The sequence below is a fragment of the Rousettus aegyptiacus genome, unplaced genomic scaffold, assembly GCF_014176215.1.
Source record: "Rousettus aegyptiacus isolate mRouAeg1 unplaced genomic scaffold, mRouAeg1.p scaffold_m13_p_6, whole genome shotgun sequence".
Classification (NCBI taxonomy): domain Eukaryota; kingdom Metazoa; phylum Chordata; class Mammalia; order Chiroptera; family Pteropodidae; genus Rousettus; species Rousettus aegyptiacus.
In genome coordinates, this window is record NW_023416309.1 from 89603016 (window position 1) to 89609419 (window position 6404).

Consider the following 6404-nt stretch of genomic DNA (forward strand, 5'->3'; position numbering starts at 1 on the left):
ATGCTTGTGGACCATTGATAGGTGTTGTGGGGCAGGGGCAGGGAGGGGAAGGATTTGAGCTCTGGCAAATCTGGCAAATTGCTTTGGCCTGCAATTCTACAGAGCTGGAGTCTATGGTAAGGGAGGCCTTAGGCATCTCTGCCCCCAGATTCTCACACTGGCAGCTTCAGAGCCCTAGCGCCAGCTTGCACGGACAGCCTTGTTTTCCAGGCCTGGCTCCTGGGGAGAGAAATGCAGCTGCCTCGATGACTCAGACTCACGGCAATTCATTTTTTATTTCTTAAGGCTTCAGCACCCACCCCATTGTCCTGTTCCTACTCCAACGATTAAGCACCTCCATTTCCTGCAGGGTCCTGGTTAGGGGAGGGGTGAGTACAGAGGCGATGGCCTCAGGTAGTTCTGGAGCTGACTTCCCAGGCTGGCCCAGCACCACCTGCTTGCCCCTGCTGCTGGGTATCACTTCTGGGGAGACTTAAGAGGTGTGTCTCTCGCCCTAAATGACACTGCTATAAAACCCTTAAGAAGCCAGACCTTCTTGCTCCCGACTTCTTGCCCCTGTTTCCATGTGGGGGTATATTCAAGGAGCTATATACATACAAAAATTATTGAAAAGCAATTTAAATCTTTCCTGAAGTGTTTAAAAAAAAAAATCCAAATCATGGTTCTATTGAATTTTTTTTTTTTTTTGGCACCAGAAAGAACATGGTGGGTTTCTTAGATCTTATAACAACCTGATAAAGCAGGCACTGTTATCTTCATTTCATACACATGTACATGCGCCCGCTTGCGCGCGCGCGCGCGCGCGCACACACACACACACACACACACACTCGCAATCACGGCAGCTGCTTTCTCCACTTTTACCTTCTAAATCCAGCTCCAGCTCTAGAAAGCTCTTGTTTTTCTTTTCCCTCTTACCTTACATATCTGCTAATTTTTTTTTTTTTTACTTATTAGAGGAGATTCTGTTTGGGCTTTTGGGCCTTCCCCAGGCAGGACAATTCTTCCCCTCACTCCAAATCTGCACAGTTAAGACCTAAACGAGAAAAGACCAAATTCTCCTTGGGGGGGAGGGGGTGTGGGAGAAGGTAGAGCCCAGGAGAAAGGCTGCCTTTTTCATTGACTGTGGTGGCATAAGCATTAGCCAGGTCAGCCTTCCTATCACGCCACGCTTACACATGCTCCCCGACACAATAGTCCCACAGAAACATCCATATGCGCTATTTTCCATAATCTCCTTCACCTAATTTTTTTATGGGCACTTTTACATTTCTTCAATATCAAGGTCTGATATTCATGACCATGACTCTGATTAGTGCAAGACTTCAAAGCGCCTTTTGAATCATTAAAGAAAGATTAAATTATATTCGGGATGGTTTCAGCGTTAAGTGTGGCTGAGCTAATTCAGAGTCTCTGAAAATTGGCAATATGATAAATTGAAACTTTATACAAGGCCAAATATTCAGATTAGACCCACCTAAAGGCTCAGCTGAGCTAGACCACTCTGGCTAGGCGATGAGTCCACAGAAACCTATAAACACAAGCACCTCTGGGTAGGAACCAGAGCCAGTGTCCCACGCAGCTAAATGCTGTCACTACCCTGTAAATCTCCTGGAAATTCAAACAGTCATTAACGTTTGCCGACGTCGTAAGTGATGCTCTCGTAATCGCTGCCATCTATCTGGGCTCGGCCACAGACAGGGTCGTTTGGTTAATGCAGGATTCCATCTTCATTGCTTTGTAACTAGTTTTTAATCAGCGGTGATTGCTGAGCTGGGATGCTGAGGGCCAGCTTGCCTGCTCTCTCCTCGGAGAGTGTCCATTGACATGTCACAGCAATTAACCAGAGACCTGTGGGAGGGGCGGTGAGGGCAGCTGGAGAGCCAGGCTGCTTGGTACAGACACAAACCCTTGCCTTTCCCCCAGGGGACTCCCTGGCCCCCATCCGCCTTCGGAGGGTTGGCAGAGGGCATCTGCAGACAAGGAATGCGCGCCCTCAAAGAAGCATCTCTTCCACCTGTTGTTTACCTCCTGCCCAACAATTTAACCTCTCAGGGGGTAAAGGGAATGACGTCTGGCCGCTATGAAGTCAGTGCTGACCGTTGGTGAAAAACCGGCTAACTGGATGTGATAAGAACCCTGCGGAGAGGGCCTTTACGATACTGCAGGCCGTAATAGCTGAGGCAGAGGTGGCTTGACATACGGATGTATCCCTTGGACTTGAACGAGAGAGAGTATAGAACATTCAGAAAATAATATATAGTCATTTCTTCATATTACAGGACTCTGAAAAGGCGGATGATGTGGGAAGGTGGAAAAGCTCTTACGAATGCACTTCTGATTGAGCAATCTCAAATGATCCTGATGAGGGAGAGATGGGGAATGTCCCTCATGAACCCAGTGATGGCTGAACAAGCTTTCCCAAAACACCAAAACACCACATTTTTAGCAGCAATATTTAAGCATCTTTTTCCTCGTAGCAACAGGTAATAAATATAGCTCTTTTCACTTTCTGCCAGACTGATGAGTATAGCTTGAATTTTTATTTCCCACTGTATTCGTAATTTTGAGCATGCTTTCATGTTTCATATGTTGAGCCATTTGAATTGGCTCTTCCATAAATCACTTATTTCTATCTTTTACACGTGTATCTAATGGGTTGCCTTTGTCTTGTTAGTTTGTAAGGGCTCTGTGTATATATTATGGCCTTTGTCTTCTGCATCACAAATATTTTCCCCCAAATCTCTTACTGGTCTTTCTTAAGTTTCTTTGCCATATGAAAAATTTAAGAATTTTCAATGTCATAATGTTAGATATATTCTTTTATGGCTGCTGAGTTTCTGATTTTAGTTAAAAAGCTCCTTGATCATGCATGAATGGCATAAATTTTCTTGCACAATTTTCTTTAAGTTTAACTTTAAATCCTTAATATAATAGAAATCATTTTTTATGAATAATGTAGGTTGGAAATCAGCTTTTATTTTGCCTAGTTGTAAAGCCAGTTGTGCTTGTATCATACATTAAGTAATCCACCATTTTTCAATGGAATTAATCTACTCAATACATCTAACATATAGTATTAAATTCTTATTTTTCTATTTCTAAATTATTTATTAAGTTCTACTGATCTATTTGACTCTTTTTATACCTCTGCCACATTGATGAGAACAAAGTAATAAATCGATTTAGGTAAGTCTTGATATCTAGTGATATAGATAAGATTCATTATCTTTTTGAATATTTTTCTTTCTATTTTGAGGACATTTCTTCTTTTATATAGCTTGAATATTTATTTAAATAACTAAACAAAACTTGTGAAGATTTTTATTGGAATTATCTTAGATATAGTATATGTAAAATTTGGGAGCACTGACATTTTATGATTAGATCTCTTTCCATTCGAAAATATGATCTTTCCATATTTTTCTTGTTTTATGGCTTTTAATATTTTATAATTTGATTATCATAGATCATATACCTTTCTTATAAAATCTATCCCTAAATATTTTTTTCCTATTTTATTACTAGGTGCTTATCATTGGACAGGAGTTCTATGGATTTTTGTATATATATCTTGTATCCAGCCACCTTACCAAAAGTTTTCATCAATCTCAGTAATAATTTTTATGTATTTTTTAAAAAGTTGGAATCTTGAAATTTCTAGGAATACAATTATATTTTTACTTTTTCCTCCCAATGTTTATATGATTTATTTTATCTTATTGTTTTCCCTAGAACCCCTAAGACATTATTGAGTATTAATAGTGAATGCAGCACCCCTATAATTTCCTTATTTAATTGAAATGTTTTGCATTTAATCATTTAGAATAATTGCCATTGGGTTTGGTGGTCTTTATTATATCATATGCAATTGTTTTCTGTATTTAGAATTTTTGCATCTGAGCTCAGAAGTTTGTAGATGTATTTTTGGTCTTATTTCTGTTATTGGGTTTTGACATCAAGGCTACGTCAGCTTTGTAAAACAGGAGAGGCTTCCATATTTTTCTACCTTCTGGAATAGTTTAAATAGCATTGGAATTAACGGTGAGATAAAACTGATTTGTAAACCATTTGTAGCCAGTCTATTTTCTGATATTAGATCTTTAATTACCCTTTTAATATCTTCTATGATAATAAGTTTATTCTGGTTTCTACTTCTTACTAGTTTTGGTAATTTATATTTGCTAGGAACTTTTTGATTCTTCTAAATTTTAGATTTGTTTCCATTGAGTATTAATTCCTTTCTGTTATTGGTGGTTCTGTCTTTTCTCATTCCCTATATTGTGTATTTTTGTTCATTCTCCCTTTATTCAAGGTGATTTGTCTGTTTTGTTAGTCTTCGTAAAAAATCCAGCTTTTGGATTTACTTATCCCTTCCATGACTTTGTTTTCTATATTACTGCTTTCAGCTTCCACCAATTTTTTCTTTCTAGTTCTTTAGGTGCTGTTTGCTACCTTAAAATGTATAGTGTCTTTGCTGAAAAAAATCTTTTTATTGAAAATTTTTAAAGCTATGCATTTTCCTCTGAGTATAGCTTTTGCAGTTAGTTACAGGTTCAGGTATAATGTGTGCTTTTTGTTGCTGTTCCAGGCAATTTGTATTTTTTAAAATTTTCTCTTTGATCCAAGGATGAATAGAATTGTGCTTCCTATTTTCCGTGCAGTTACAATGGTCATAGCCACATTTTAATTTTTAATTTAATCGAATTATGATAATGGAATGTGAATAAAATTGCTACTTATTTGAATCAGTTGATATCATTACCATTAATAAATACTTAATCATTATTATTATTATTATTGCCAAGTATTGGGTTGATTTTTGTATATGTTCATAAGTATACGACAAAAAATACATTATCTACCTGAAGATTTTATATATAGTCTGATGATCACTTACTAATTGCATGTCTATTAAACAAGTCTAGTTCTGAGAGATGTGTAGTAAAGTCTCTATAATTGTATTTTAATTTTTACCAAGTTCTCTTTGCAATTCTAATAGTTTCTGATTTAAATGTTTAGTTCTGGTAATTGAGGTAGAGGGCTTATCTCTACATCCTCTTAATACATCATGTCTTTTGTCATTACAGAATGTCTTAGTGAATGCTTTTAAATTCCACCCTATCTGATACTAACATTTCAATTCTTGACCTTTTTGTTTGCATTTGCCTATTTTTCTTTGCCACCCATTTATTTTCAGCCTTATCATTTGTGTGTTTCTATAATAGCACTTAACTTAGTTTTGTTTTTTTCTAAACACGTTTTATAATGGTAGAAAATTCAATCCATTCAATCCACTCCTTTATTAAGCTTCTGCTTGTCTTAATGTCATCCTCCCACCCTTTTTAGTTTTTGCTGATCTGTTTTCTATTTTTCAGTGTTTCTTCTTGAAAGCTTGATTTTTCTCTAGATTGATATTTTTCTGCCTCTTGGGGTACATTCTGTTGGCTCAGGTGGGCACTTAGGTTACACCCTCGCCCCCACCAGGCACGCTCAACACTGATGATCTTTGTCACCATGCTTGAACTAGGCGCAGGATGTCCTGGAGGTGAGATCTCAATTCTGCCATTCAATGATTCTGTGACTGTAGGCAAATTACCTATCCTCTTTGAACATTAAAAAGTAGACAATCACATAGCACATGTAGGACTAGCCAGACCATGTGTGTGACCCGTCTAGTATACATGTGATGCTTCTGTTCCCTATTCTCTCTTTAGGATTCCAGAATGGGTTTGGGCCTCATTTTCCTTAAAGCTGAACAATCAGGATGAAGAGGATGGAGGTGAGCTTTTTCCTGTCTCTGGCCCACTACTCTTGGAATTCCTGGAAGGAATTTCTTAATCAGCTCTCATTGGCCTTTCATCTCTGCAGGGCAACAGGGATATGATACTCGCTTGTCCTTGAACAAGGTGACAAGACAGTGTAGGGTGCTTATGTTTTGCCTGTGGACACACAAAAGTTGGGCCTGAAACACAATTCTCCTGTCTCCAGCCTCAGATGAAGAGAGCTGAGGCTGGCAACCTGGAGAGCCACTTAGATCCTTTGGGACACTTCTATCACTTGGGTCCTACAATCTCACAGGACCTTTGGTGGCTGTTCCCTGCCACCCATGGGTTCCGAGGTGCTCTTTGGTCTGTTCTTCCACCGCAGTGCTGTCTTGTCACTTCACAAACACAGTCCCACAAGCTCTCTGGGGACAGGGCAAGTGCTTCTTTGCTGGAGGCCTTGCAGCCAACATTCATGTCGAGGGGTGAGGGGAGGCAGGTGTGATTGGTGATACCCCACTAAACCAAACCACAGCTCTCCCTGACTCCAGCCCTCTGTAAGTGAAAACGCTCCAAACGACTCTGTTCAAAACAGTTTATTTTATTTTATTTTTTTTTTGTCAGACAAACACATTGATT

At 38.8% G+C, this 6404-nt stretch overlaps 1 protein-coding gene across 4 annotated transcripts in view; it reads right to left on the reverse strand.

Annotated features, from left to right (window-relative positions):
• Positions 1–6346: 6346 nt before the first annotated feature.
• Positions 6347–6404, reverse strand: part of MSI2 (musashi RNA binding protein 2) — a 375244-nt gene continuing 375186 nt past the window's right edge. For all 4 annotated transcript variants that reach the window (XM_036223610.1, XM_036223611.1, XM_036223609.1 and 1 more), the window contains one exon: positions 6347–6404. This exon is cut by the window's right edge and continues 5128 nt beyond it. The gene's annotated coding sequence lies outside the window, so the exon portion shown is untranslated.